Source organism: Prionailurus viverrinus, chromosome X, assembly GCF_022837055.1.
Source record: "Prionailurus viverrinus isolate Anna chromosome X, UM_Priviv_1.0, whole genome shotgun sequence".
Lineage (NCBI taxonomy): Eukaryota > Metazoa > Chordata > Mammalia > Carnivora > Felidae > Prionailurus > Prionailurus viverrinus.
This window is the reverse complement of record NC_062579.1, coordinates 92,334,580-92,349,132: the sequence shown is the minus strand read 5'-3', so window position 1 is coordinate 92,349,132 and position 14,553 is coordinate 92,334,580. Positions and strand designations below refer to the sequence as shown.

The window sequence follows — 14,553 nt, the reverse complement described above, 5'->3', positions numbered from 1 at the left end:
GAAAATAGAATATGGATTTGTCAGTGGAATCTTAGATATGACGCCAAAAATGCAAGCAACATAAGAAAAACAAGTAACTTAAATGTCATAAAAAATTTTAAGAAACTTTTGTTTCTTAGGATTCTATCAAGAAAGTGGAGACAACTCACAGAAATGGAGAAAATTTTTGTAAATCATATACCTAATAAGGGACTCATACCTAGAATATATAAAGAATGATTAAAACACAGTAATAAAATGACAACCCAATTTTTAAAACCAGCAAATTATCTAAACAGACATTTCCCCAAAGATATGGACAATAAACACATGAAGCAATGTTCAATGTCATTCATTATCAGGGAAATATAAATAAAAATCACAATGAGATACCACTTCATACCTACCAGGATGGTTATACAAAAAGGAAAAGGATAATTAGAGTTAGTTTGGTGAGGATATAAAGCCATAACCCTTATACACTGCTGGTGGGAATATCAAACTGTGTAGCCACTTTGGAAAACAATCTGGAAATTCCTCAAAAAGTTAAGCATAAAGTTACCATTTGACCAAGCAATTCTACTCCTCCTAGATATATGCCCAAGAGAAGTGAAAACACATCCACACAAAAACTTGTGCACAAAAGTTCATAGCAGCATTATTTGTAATAGCCAAATGGCAGAATCTACTCAAATGTCCATCAAATGACGAAGGGATAAACAAATATTGTATCTCTGTCTAATGGAATGTTAGTCAACCATAAGAAGAATGAAGTACCGATACATGTTACAACAGAGATGACCCTTGAAAACATGCTAAGTAAAGGCAGTCACAAAAGACCACATAATATAATGTTCCATTCACAAAATGTCCAAAATTGAGAGACAGAGAGAGAGAGAGAGAGAGAGAGAGAGAGAGAAAGGTAGATTTGTGGTTGCTTAGAGGGTTGCAGGGTTTCTTTTTGGGTGATAAAGATTGTGGTGATGATTACACAATTCAATATGTTAAAACCATTGAATTGTGTACTTTAAGTGGCCAAATTGTTTGGTATGTGAATTATGTCTCAATAAAGTTGTAAAAAAATATAGATAAATCAAAATGGAATTCTAAAGAAGGTATGAGGAAATCAAAAGAATGAAGGAAAAATAAACACAAAAGTGAAGAACAGAGAGAACAGAAAACAATGTTACATTTAAGCCCTAACATATCAATAATTACATTAAATGTATACAGTCTAAATACACAAATTAAAAGACAAAGTAGCAGAATAGTTTCCAAATATGACACAATGATATGCTTATAAAAGAAACTTCAAATATCAGAATATACACATGTTGGAAGTAAAAGGATAGAAAAAGTTATATCATACATATATTAAACAAAGAAAAGCAAGTGTGGCTATATTAATATCAAATAAAGTAGACCAGAGCAATGAAAATTATCAGAGATAAAGAGGGAGAGGGCATTATATAATGAAAGTGTCAGTCTATTAAGATGACATAACACATTCCCATTGTTTATGCCCCGAACAACAGAGCTGCACAATATATGAAGCAAATACTGATAGAATGAAAGGAGAAACAGACAAAAAAATTATAATTGAAGACTTCAAAACTCTTGTTTCAAAAACTGACAGAACTAGGCAGAAAATCAACAAGCATATAGCATTCAACAACACCATCAACTGACAGGGTCTAAACGGCATTTATAGAACACACCACTCAACGACAGCAGAGTACACATTCTTTTCACATGCACATGGAACATATACCAATAAAAAAAATCAATAACAGATAACAGGAAAATCTCCAAACCCTTGGAAACAAATCAAAATCTAAATAATCCTTAAGGCAAAGAATAAGTCTTAAAGAAATTAAAATAATACACTGAATTGATTGAAAATAAAAATAAACATATCAGACATTGAAGGATATAGCTAAAGAAGTGCTAAAAAGAAATTTATAGGATTAAATGCTTACATTAGAAAAGAGAAGGGAGACCTGGGTGGTTTAGTGGGTTAAGCTGTCTGACTCTTGATTTTGGCTCAGGTCATGATCTCAGGGTCAGTCGTGAGACTGGGCTCTGCTCTGGGCATGGAGCCTGCTTAACAGTCTCTATCCCTCTGCCCTTCCCCTGCTCATGCTGTCTTGCTCTCACTCTCTGTCAAAAATTTAAAAAATAATAATAAATAAATTAAAATTTAGAAAAAAAAAACAAAAAGAAAAGAGAAAAAGTCTCAATAACCTAAAAGGCCTGACTTAAACTAAAAACAGGGGCACCCAGGGGCGCCTGGGTGGCGCAGTCGGTTAAGCGTCCGACTTCAGCCAGGTCACGATCTCGCGGTCCGTGAGTTCGAGCCCCGCGTCAGGCTCTGGGCTGATGGCTCAGAGCCTGGAGCCTGTTTCCGATTCTGTGTCTCCCTCTCTCTCTGCCCCTCCCCCGTTCATGCTCTGTCTCTCTCTGTCCCAAAAATAAATAAACGTTGAAAAAAAAATTTTAAAAACAGGGGCACCTGGATGGCTCAGTCAATTAAGTGTCCGACTTCAGCCCAGGTCATGATGTCACAGTTTGTGAGTTTGAGCCCAGCATGAATGGGGCGCTCTGCTGACAGCACAAAACACACCTCAGATCCTTTATTTCCCTCTCTCTCTCTCTCTCTCTGCCCCTCCTCGGCTCACACACTCTCTCTCAAAAACAAATAATAAAACATTAAAAAAAGAAACTAAAAACAAACTCAAAGCAAGCAAAGAGAAGGAAATAAATAGTGGAAGTCAATGACATTGAAAACAGAAATAATAAAAGTTGAGCTTATCAGTCTTGGGGCACCTGGCTGGCTCAGTGGGTAGAGCATGTGACTCTTGATCTCAGGGTTGTGAGTTCAAGCCCCATGTTAGGTGTCGAGTTCACTTATTAAAAAATAAAGTTGAGTTTATGAGTCTATATAGTTCACAGACTCTACCTTCTTCCATTTTGAAAATCAGAACAGTATCTGTTCCTCTCCCAGTTTCCTTACTGGGAAATAAGTCCATTTTCGTGATTCCTTAAAGATTCCTAAACAGCAGTGCTATAATCCCATCTGTGATCAGTCCCCTAGGATATAAACTGTGCCAAAAGACTTGAGGTCACAAGCTCAACTTTTATCTTGACATTGGATTCATTCTTACCATGCAGAGTTCTACCCTTTGGGACGAAGGCAGAAGCCAAATGGAATTTGAATACTTCTCTGTTTCTTACAACAATATCAGCCCTAACCACCAGACCCTAGCTCTCAGTGGCCATCAGAGTAACTCTGTAGAACCCTAAGACTCTGGAAAACAGTTTGAAACTCAATATACTAAACAATAAAAATAGAAAAAACAAGGCTCCATAATCTTAATTTTCAGCAAGATTACAATCTCACTGCCTGACCATGGCTTTTTCTTTTCTTTTCTTTTCTTTTGTTTAATGTTTATTTACTTATTTTGAGGGGGGAAGGGGCAGAGAGAGAGGGAGAGAGAGAATCCCATGCAGGCTCCATGCTGTAGCACAGAGCCTGACGCAGGACTCAATCTCACAAACCATGAGATCATGACCAAAACCAAGAGTCAGAGGCTTAACTGACTGAGCCACCCAGATGCCCCATCTGACCATGTCTTATTAACCTGTGCCTGTTTGCCCTCCTTTAAAAAATGTAGACATTATACTCATTCTTGTGTGAACACGTTAATGGGAGAGTGACTCTGGAACCATCCTCTTGTCTTAAACCTTGATAAGTATAATGTCATAATCATTAGTAAACCTCAATGCAACCTCTAGATATACTTTGGTGATAGAGTTTCTTTTCCAATAACCTAGAAGTACACAGTTTCAGCATGCAGATAAACTCCTTCAAGAGCAACAAAACATGAAATACAACAACCTTGGATAAAAATTTAAAAATCACAGCACAGAATAAATTGATTCCTGAAATATTTACTAAAATAGCAGCCAGTATCCAGTAGTATATCACTGAATACCTTCCTGCGACAGGAGAATCTGAGCCAAAGAGGTTTTATCTTCAATGTATTTTTGGAACCTGTATTTATGAACCAAATCTGCGTTGTTCATTGAAAAGTAGTTGTTTGGGAATTTGTTATGCTCTACTAAATGAGAATATAAAGGACAAGAAATATGCTCCATTGTGAGCATAAACACTCTTCCCTGCCTCCTCCTTTTGTTTTTCTGCCTGCTCAGTACTGGGAAAGGCCCTTGGGAGATACAAAAAGGTAAAGGAATGGACCCTACATTGAGGGAATTTATGGCCTAGTTGAGCTAACAGACCTAAGAAGTATAATAATGCAATAAACATGACAAGGTTGCTGGTGAGTACTCTGGGAGTGTGAAGGCTATGGGCTGTTGGGTCAGAGAAGGCACCAAGAAAGAGACTAAACCTGAATTAGGACTTAAGAAATGGCTAATATTTGGAGAGGCAGTAAGGAAAGAAAGGGCATTTCAGCCAGGTGGAGCAAAGTGATCAAAGATTCTAAAGAGTCAGAAATGTGTCAAGCATGCTTGAGAAACAATGGCTAGAATGGATGGTCTATGTTGAAGAATAAGAAGGATACAAGTAGGTCAAGACTATGGATGATATCCCATATTAAGGAGCTTTGGCCTCAGCACATTAGCTACTACTAAAGTGTAGCCACCCACATCAGAATCACCTGGAGAGAGTGTTTAAAATGAATTACAGGCCCGGAGTCCAATGACTCTGATTCAGCAGGTTTAGGGCTGGGGCCAGGGAACCTGTATTTTGAACAAGCATTCCCCCCCCCCCCCCCCCCCCACACACACACAGACCTCATCAAGTGATTCTGATGCCTGATAGAATATGAGAACTGCTTCAAGCAATGGAAAGTCAATGAGAGGCTTTTAGAAGAGGAGTACCATAGTGATACAGCAGTGATTTAGGAAAATAAATCTTCAGTTGTATGCTGGGTTGATTGAAGAAAAGGAGATATGGAAAGTCAGAGAGAAGGCTTTCCAATAGTCCAGGTGTTCAATTTAATCACTGTGATTTATCCATCCCTCTGCTCCCAGGGCCTAGCATACAGTTGGATACACAGTAATTCACTCAGAGGCAGACATACTTGTGAAGTTAATGAAGCTTAATGCTTTAGAGTCCCTTACTTGCATAGACCCTTTCCCAGTCCCTTCTTTTTTTTAATGTTTATTTTTATTTTGAAATAGACAGAGAGAGTACAACCAGGGGAGGGGCAGTGAGAGAGGGAGAAAGAGAATCCCAAGCAGGCTCTGCACCGTCACTGTCAATGCAGAGCCCAATTCAGGGCTCAATCTCACAAACCAAGAGACCTGAGCTGAAATCAAGAGTCAGATGCTCAACCGAATGAGCCACCCAGATGCCCCTCTTCCTTTTTTTTAATTTAAAAAATGTGGGGTGCCTGGGTGGCTTAGTCAGTTGAGTGTCCAATTCTTGATTTTGGCTCAGGTCATGATCCCAGGATCATGGGATCAAGCCCCACATCAGGCTCCGCACTGAGCATGGAACCTGCTTAAGATTTCTCTCTCTCCCTCTGCCCCTCTCACTCGCTCACGCACTCACTCTCTCTAAAAAATTTTTTAATTTTAAAAATAAATAACTCACATATATACCTATTTTTGAATTCTTTAAGATGGCCCCCCAAATTGTATAAAGCCTCAGACTCCACAAATACTAGATCCAGCCCTTTATTCAGTGTTTAATTTTTTTAAATTTATTTTTTTAAGTTTCTTAACTTATTTGGGGGTGGGGGGTAGGGCAGGGAGGGTTAGAGAGAGAATCCCAAGCAGCCTTGTGCTGCCAGCACAAAGCCTAATGCGGGACTCTATCTCACAAACTGTGAGATCATGACCTGAGCTGAAATCAAGAGTCAGACGCTTAACCGACTGAGCCACCCAGGCACCAAAAGTTTATTTATTTTGAAGGAGAGAGAAAGAGTGCGCCTGTGCATGCATGAGTCAGGGAGGAGCAGAGAGAGAGGGAGAGAGAGAATCTCAACCATGCTCTGCACTGTCAGTGCAGAACTCGACATGGGGCTCAATCTCACAAACCGTGAGATCATGACCTGAGCTGAAATCAAGAGTCAGACACTTAACCAACTGAGCCACGCAGATGCTCCTTAATTTTTTTAGTAATACCTACACCCAACATGGGGCTTGAACTCACAACTGCAAGATCAAGAGGCACATGCTCTTCTGACTGAGTTACTCAGGCACTCCTGTATTCAGTGTTTATTGAGTTGAACTCAAAGATTTAATTTTTTGTGGGGCGCCTAGGTGACTCAGTTGGTTAAGCATCTGACTCTTGATTTTGGTTCAGATTATGATCTCAGTTTGTGGGTTTGAGCCCCACATATGGCTCTGTGCTGACAGCTCAGAGCCTGGAGCCCACTTTGGATTCTGTGTCTACCTCTCTCTCTGCCTCTCCCCTGCTCACTCACGCTCTGTCTCTCTTAAAAATAAACATTAAAATTTTTTAAATAAAAAGTGTTCATTTAAAAAAAGATTAATCTTTTGACAAATCACTTAATGTATTCTTCCTCCTTGCTATACCTGTTTAACCCCAGTTTATTCTCAATATAATAGATGGATCCTATTAAAAGAAAAGTCTATATATATATCACTCTTGTGCCCAAACTCTCTAGTCTCAGAGTAAAAGTCAAATCTTTACAATGGCTATAAGGTCCTATACAACCTGGATCCTTGTTACTTCTCTTATCTCATCTCCTACTATCCCTTCTGCTCACTGTGTTCCAGTCCTATTAACCTCTTTGTTGTTACTACACCATGCCAGGAATATTCCTGCATCAAGGCCTTTGACACTTCTGTTCCCTTTGCCTGGAATTCTCCTCCTTGCAGATATTCTCATGGCTCACTCTCTCACGTCCCTCACAGCTCTGCTCGAATGTCACCTTGTCAGTGACATCTTTTCTGACCACTTTCTCTAAACTGCAATCATGGGGCGCCTGGGTGGCTCAGTCGGTAAGCATCCGACTTCAGCTTGGGTCACGATCTCCCGGTTCATGAGTTTGAGCCCCGCATCGGGCTATGTGCTGACAGCTCAAAGCCTGAGCCTGCTTCAGATTCTGTGTCTCCCTCTCTCTCTGCTCCTCCCTCATTCACATTCTCTCTCTCAAAAATAAATAAACATTAAAAAAAGTTTTTTAATAAAAAAATAATAAACTGCAATCTTATATACATACTCCCTATACCCTTCTCTGTTTTAGATATCTTCTTAGCACTTATCACTATATAACATACATTTCAATTTTTGTTTTTTTTTGTTTGTTTGTTTGTTTTTTAAATTTTTTTTCAACGTTTATTTATTTTTGGGACAGAGAGAGACAGAGCATGAACGGGGGAGGGGCAGAGAGAGAGGGAGACACAGAATCGGAAACAGGCTCCAGGCTCCGAGCCATCAGCCCAGAGCCCGACGCGGGGCTCGAACTCACAGACCGCGAGATCGTGACCTGGCTGAAGTCGGACGCTTAACCGACTGCGCCACCCAGGCGCCCCTCAATTTTTGTTTTTTACCATTAGAAATATAAGATCCATGAGGTCAGGGGTATTTGTCTCTCTTGTTTTCTGGTATATCCCTACCACTTAGAACAGTACTCAATGCATAGAGGTTGCTCAAAAAAATCCTCATTGAATGAATGAACGCCACTTTTTAGCTGTGTAACTTTGGATAAATCACTTAAGCCTCAGTTTTCTCATCTATAAAATTAGATAATAATAGCACCTACTTCATAGTCTTCTGAGGTTGGGAAGGAGATAATTTATTAACATTTAGTACAGAATCTTCCACAAAGTAGGCAATAAATGTTAACATGGGTCCTTGATAACTTAATCCAAAGAATACCACTTACTCTACTTCCATAGAAGACCAGCCTGAGCCAGGCATAACCTACTTAGCCAGGCCTGGCCAAGCTCAACAACAGATCTGCAACTGCAAAAGCTATTTCCCTCCACTGATGAATGTCACTGACAAGTACAGAGGCAAATAGACACACAGAGAGGCAGATGTGACACACCAGAAGCTCCTCCGGGACATGGTCTCAGGCTAGAAGAACTGGAATCTGTCTTGTTTTACAGAGACATGAAAAGGGAACCAAGCTACATGCACATTTTATTTGTAAGGAGTCAATCACAGTAGGAGTCCCACTAAAAGACACTCAGCACCACCCAACACATGCATACATCCTGGTGTGCATATCAAATAAGCCTTCTCTTTATTCCTTAGGCATCATGGGAAGCTAAATCAAGACAAAACCTACTTACAGCAGGGGTCCTAACTATTGGTATAATATGATTGTTACCTAATTTGGAGTCACCATTCTTTAAGCGAGAGCCAGCCCCTCTCACTCGCACCTAAGCATGCTAAGCTCAGTCAGGACCTAACGGGACCAATGTTGCTTCCAACATCTGCTCCTGGACTTCATCCTGGTTCTTCACTGTCTACTTATAGACTATAGATATGCGTCTTCCTGAAAGAAAAGGGAGCTAGGGAGACAAAGAGTCTTTCATACCTTTATGTTACAATCTGCTCCTAACATACATATGGGTCCAGCTTTAAGATCATAACTCTTGTTTCCTCTACATCTACTTGAAGAATAATTTCCTGTACACACTAATAATAGCAAAAGTTACTAGCTGAAATTTAGCAATTACTATGTATGAAGCACCATATGGCCTTTACACTCATTGGTTTAATGTTTATCTTTGAGACAGAGAGAGCATAAGTGGGTGTGCAGCAGAGAGAGAGAGACAAGCGTGAACAGGGGAGGGACAGAGAGAGAGGGAGACACAGAATCTGAAGCAGGCTCCAGGCTCCGAGCTGTCAGCACAGAGCCCAAGGCGGGGAATGAGCCCATGAACTGTGAGATCATAACCTGAGCCAAAATCAAGAGTTGGACACTTAACCAACTGAGCCACCCAGGTGCCCCTACACTCATTGGTATTAAACCTCCAGTAACAGGCAGGAGCTATTGAGGACAATCAGCCACAGCTGTGAGCTGCCTTGTGGCCATGGGCCTCAACAAGGGCCACAAGGTGACCAAGAACATGACCAAGTGCCTCACAAGGCACACCAAGTTCATGTGGGACATGATCAGAGAGGTGTGCGGCTTCACCCCGTACCAGCAGTGAGCCATGGAGCTGCCCAAGGTCTCCAAGGACAAGTGCACTCTCGACTTCATCAAGAAAAGGGTAGGGACACACATCCGTGCCAAAGGAAGAAAGAGGAGCTAAGCAACATCCTGGCAGCTATGAGGAAAAGGGTATCCAAGAAGGACTGAACCCCTCCCCTCTGTATGTAACAAAGTTTTTTTGGAACTTGAAAAAAATAAAAATAGAGAAACCTTAAGTAACACATTAGGTAGGTACCATTTCCCCCATTTTACAAAGGGGAAATCTGAACTGACTCAGAAAGACTAATTTATTTACATAAGTTCATATAGCGAGTCAGTGATAAAGTCAGGATTCAAACAGATCTGCCTTGCTCCAAATCTATACTTGCCACTACAGAACACCGCCATTCTAGAAAAAGATAATTTAACCATATGCATGAAACTAACTTGAAGACATAAAGTCCATATCAATTAGGCAATGTAAAATTGAGAGAGACCAAGAGCAGTTTCATCCAACTCAGAAAATAAGAGCAACAGCATTTGGTTTTAGATAATAAATCTGCTCCTGATTCAGTCCTTCGGTAACTGTCAGAAAGGTCAATATTCACTTTCCCAATTTAGTTGGCTCCCTCTTGGTTGATTAAGAAGACTCTGTCTGCTTGGTCCTCAGATATCCTAAGCAGCCAGGTTCAGTGTGCTGGTGTATCAGTCTGGGTCCAATCAGGCGAAATAAATGACATGGTAATTTTAACAGGGAAAGTTTAATATAAAAACTATTAATTATATGGGGTGCCTGGGTGGCTCGGTTGAACATCTGACTCTTGATTTTGGTTTAGATCATGATCCCAGGACTGTAGGATCAAGCCCCGTGCAGGGTTCTGCACTGAGCACGGAGCCTGGTTAAGATTCTCTCTCTGTCCCTCCCCCCAGCCTTGCACACACTCTCTCTCTCTAAAATTAAAGAAAAAAATTTAGTTACAAGAGAAAATTATAGTAAGAAGGGATTGGCTAGGAAGAAGTAGAGACCATTCTAAATACAGAAATAGCAGGGGCACCTGAGTGGTTCAAATCAGTTAAGCATCTGATTCTTGATTTCAGCTCAGGTCATCTCACAGTGCGTAAGTTCAAGCTCTGTGCTGACAGAGTGGGGCCTGCTTGGGATTCTCTCTCTCCCTCTCTCTTCCCCTCCACTGCTTGCACACATGCATGCTCTTGCTCGCTCTCAAAATAAATAAACATTAAAAAAAATAATAATAGTGGTGCATGGGTGGCTCAGTCAGTTGAGTGTCCAACTTTGGCTTAGGTCATGATCTCAGGGTTTGTGAGTTTGAACCCCACATCAGGCTCTGTACTGACAGTGAAGAACCTGCTTTAGATTCTCCCTCCCTCTCTGCCCCTCCCCCACTCAGACTCTCTCTTTCAAAAATAAACATTAAAAAAAATAAAAGAAACAAAAGAAATAATAAACACAGTAAAACTTTGGTCTGTGAACATAATTCATTCCAGAAACAGGCTTGTAATCCAAAGTACTTGTATACCATTGACTCAGTTGTGATCCCGTGACATTCAGCATCATATACTACTCATATTGCAAGACACTGCTCGTTTATCAAGTTAAAATTTATTAGAAATCGTTGTTCATCTTGCTAAAAACTTGCAGAACAAGTTACTTGCAATCCAAGGTTTCACTGTACAGAAATAACATATATAAGGAGCAATCACTACCCCCAATGCAGAGACTGAATTCCCAAGGAAGAGTTCCTCCTCAGTCCCACAACCCTCCTCCAATAGGGCTGGGATATAAACATTGGGGAAGAGGACATAGCCATGGCTGACTGGAGGGCAAAGAGGTTGCTGTGATGCCACACCAGTAAAACTTGCCAGAAATTTGTTCTTTGGAACTTGTCAGAAATTCATTGTCATGGGAGTTCATGGGAAGTGTTTTAGCAGAAGCACTCCACTGCAAAATCACCTAAGAGAGCATTACCAGGAAGACCTTAGGGCAGCTGGGAGCTGCTGGATCCCTTGTACCATAGAAGCTAGGCCCTGGAGAAGCCACCCATACTACAGGAGTTAGACAATGGGGAAGCCATTTGTCCTGCATAAGTTCATTGTGTAAGCACATTGGAATTAGAAATCAATTTTTTTCTCCTTCTAATGTATCTTTAATGCTTTCTCACAAATTTTAATATCATAACTAGAAAAGGTAATCCATTTAAAAAGTCCAGATTCATTTTCACAGATCAGTCAGTAAGAATATTTATGGCAGGGGGCACCTGGATGGTTCACTCTGTTAAGCCTCCGACTTCGGCTCAGGTCATGATCTCGCACTTGTGAGTTCAAGCCCTACATCAGGCTCTATGCTGACAGCTCAGAGACTGGAGCCTACTTCAGATTCTGTGTCTCTCTCTCTCTCTCTGCCCCTCCCCTGCTCGTGCTTTCTCTCTCAAAAATAAATATTAAAAAATAAGAATACTTATGGAGCTGAAAAATAAAAAAACTCATATTGTCAGATCTGTTAAACCTTGGTATGTGCCTGAGCAGCCTCTTTTTCCTGGTTTTAGCTTCTACCCAATGCTATGTCTTTTCTCCATTTCTGTGCCTCCCACGTGGAAAATATCCCAATAAATATGTTTTTATAATTTTAATTTGCTCTGATTCCAGTCAGTAATAAATATGCATTACATAAAAATTAGAAAAGTCATCACTTTTACAAAAGAAAATTCAAAATATTCCCTAACTCAAGAAATAACCACAATGAACATTTTAATATGTATGTGTATATATATACACACACATATATAATATATATTATGTATATATTATGTATAATATATATATTATGTATATATAATATATATACATATATAATATATATAATATATATATACACATATATATAATATAGGGAGGTGTGTGTATATATATCCCAAACACATGCACACATACCCCTGTGTGTACCTGCATGTCTATGTTCATGTATACCTGCACATCTAAATATGTACATTTATATACATAAATGTATATGTAGATATAAATATGGAAATACTTTAAATTTTTTTAAGTTTATTCATTTATTTTGAGAGAGAGAATGCAAGCAGGGGAGGGGCAGGGAGAGAGGGAGAGAGAGAATCCCAAGTAAGCTCTGCACTGTCAGTGCGGAGCTGATGTGGGGCTCAAACCCATGAACTGCAAGATCATGACCTGAGCCAAAACCGAGTCACACTTAACTAACTGGGCCACCTATATGGAAATATTTTATAAACAAAAGGTTACAAATATTAAGTATCCTTTTGACTTTTCATTCTATAAGACTAAGAGCATTGTCTATCTCCCATAGAAGAATAAGGAAAACACCTTGGTTATTCATGAATCATTAATCCTTAACATTGTGACAATATTTCATAGTGGTTAAGAGCAGAGTTCAACAAATGAATAGCCCACAGTCTACATCCCTCCATTTGTTTTTGTAAATAAAGCTTTATTGGACACAGCCTTTTCCATTAATTTATATATTGTTTATGACTGCTTTTATTCTACAACAGCAGAGGTGAGTACTTGCAAAAGACACTATATGGCCTACGAAGCCTAAATAGATTTATTATCTATCGCCTTACGGAAAAATTTGCCAATTCCTCGCTAAGAGCACGGAATCTATAGTCTGCCTGCCTGAGCTAAAATTCCAGCTCCAACACTGACTGACTGTGTGCCTTGGGCAAGCCACTTCAACTCTCTGAGGCTCAGTTTCCTCATCTTTATAAAATGGAAATAATAACACCTTCTTCATAGGCTATCAGAATGATTAAAAATGAAATGTAAGGTACTTGCAACTGTTACAACATTAAAACCTAATAAATGCTTGCTATTGTTATTTTTTATAAGCACACCAAATATCAACGAAAGCAATCACATACAGTATATCTTTGGCCCAGTACAATACCCTTGGGGAATGGACTTAATCAGCTGCATCTTTCTTTTGTTTTTCTTTCAGTACACAAAATGGAGTCTTGGAGAAACAGGAAATCAGCCTGTTTATATAAAAAATGAAGTATACCAGCTCTTTCCCTTAGGAAAAGCCCTAGCACAGGAGGCTGAATCCCTTACCCATTCAGTTGGCAGAGCCAAAGAGAGAGCAACAAAGGAGGTTTGAAACAAATTCAGATCTGGACATAAATGTTTAATGTGCTGCAGGAATATATACAAGCTGTAGGAATTTCCCTAATCTCATATCACAGTTCCATTTCAGCATCAGTAAGGAGGCTTTGTGTACATCAAGATGACACCTTCCCAGCAATATCATTACACCAAATGTGTGGCGACCCACTCTCTTCACTTACCAAATAATTTAAAAGCATAAAAAAATGTGGAAATAGGAGTACCTGGATGGCTTAGTTGGTTGAGTATTCGACTCGAACTCAGATCAGGTCTTGATCTCAAGGTCATGAGTTCAAGCCCTGTGTTGGGCTCCATGCTGGGTGTGAAGCCTACTTAAACACATACACACACAACAACAACAACAACAAAAATGAAGTGGTAATAATGTTAGGTGATAAAGTAGTTTGATTTGGGTTTAAACAAGAAATTATTACACTATAATTTATTTTCTTAAGCTTATTTCTTAGAAGATTTAAAATATTATTTTCTTAAAACTTAGCATCTTAGTCGGTTAGGCGTCCGACTTCAGCCAGGTCACGATCTCGCGGTCCGTGAGTTCGAGCCCCGCGTCGGGCTCTGGGCTGATGGCTCAGAGCCTGGAGCCTGTTTCCGATTCTGTGTCTCCCTCTCTCTCTGCCCCTCCCCCATTCATGCTCTGTCTCTCTCTGTCCCAAAAATAAATAAACGTTGAAAAAAAAATTAAAAAAAAAAAAACTTAGCATCTTTTCTGACAGTATTATCAAGCACTACAGAAGTAAGAGGAAAGTTTATTCGGATAAATTGCTTCAGACAAACAAAGTAAATCCAGGGAACCTACAGACTGATTTATTTCTATCTTCTGAAGTTGGGCTTTTGTGAGCCGCTAAGGAGAACTGAACTGGAGTTTTCTTCTAACTTCAGTATTCATCCCTCTCCAATTTTTGACTGTTCCTACCAACAGAATAGATAGGCATATGGGTGGATGTGGCATGGAAAAGAATGGGACACAATATGATACGGTAGTAATTAGTCTCTCCACAAATTGATGCTCATCATTTTTCTCGATTTTTGGTTTCAAGTCCAGATAAAAATGCGTGCAACATTTTACACTATAACAAAACAGTTAGGACAATGGCTTATTATTTTTATTCTGGAATTATTCCTTTCTAGATTATGGGGATATTCCTTTGGGCCACTTGTAGGTAAAAATGTGAGGAAACATGATATGATATAATAAGCTCATATCGCCAAACACTACACTTAGATAACAAGTATGGTCTGTGTCACCAGCATGGGA

At 39.7% G+C, this 14,553-nt stretch overlaps 1 pseudogene; it reads left to right on the top strand.

Moving 5' to 3' along the window:
- The first annotated feature begins 4,539 nt into the window (after window positions 1-4,539).
- On the top strand, window positions 4,540-9,290 carry LOC125157048 (60S ribosomal protein L36-like; annotated as a pseudogene).
- Window positions 9,291-14,553: the final 5,263 nt, after the last annotated feature.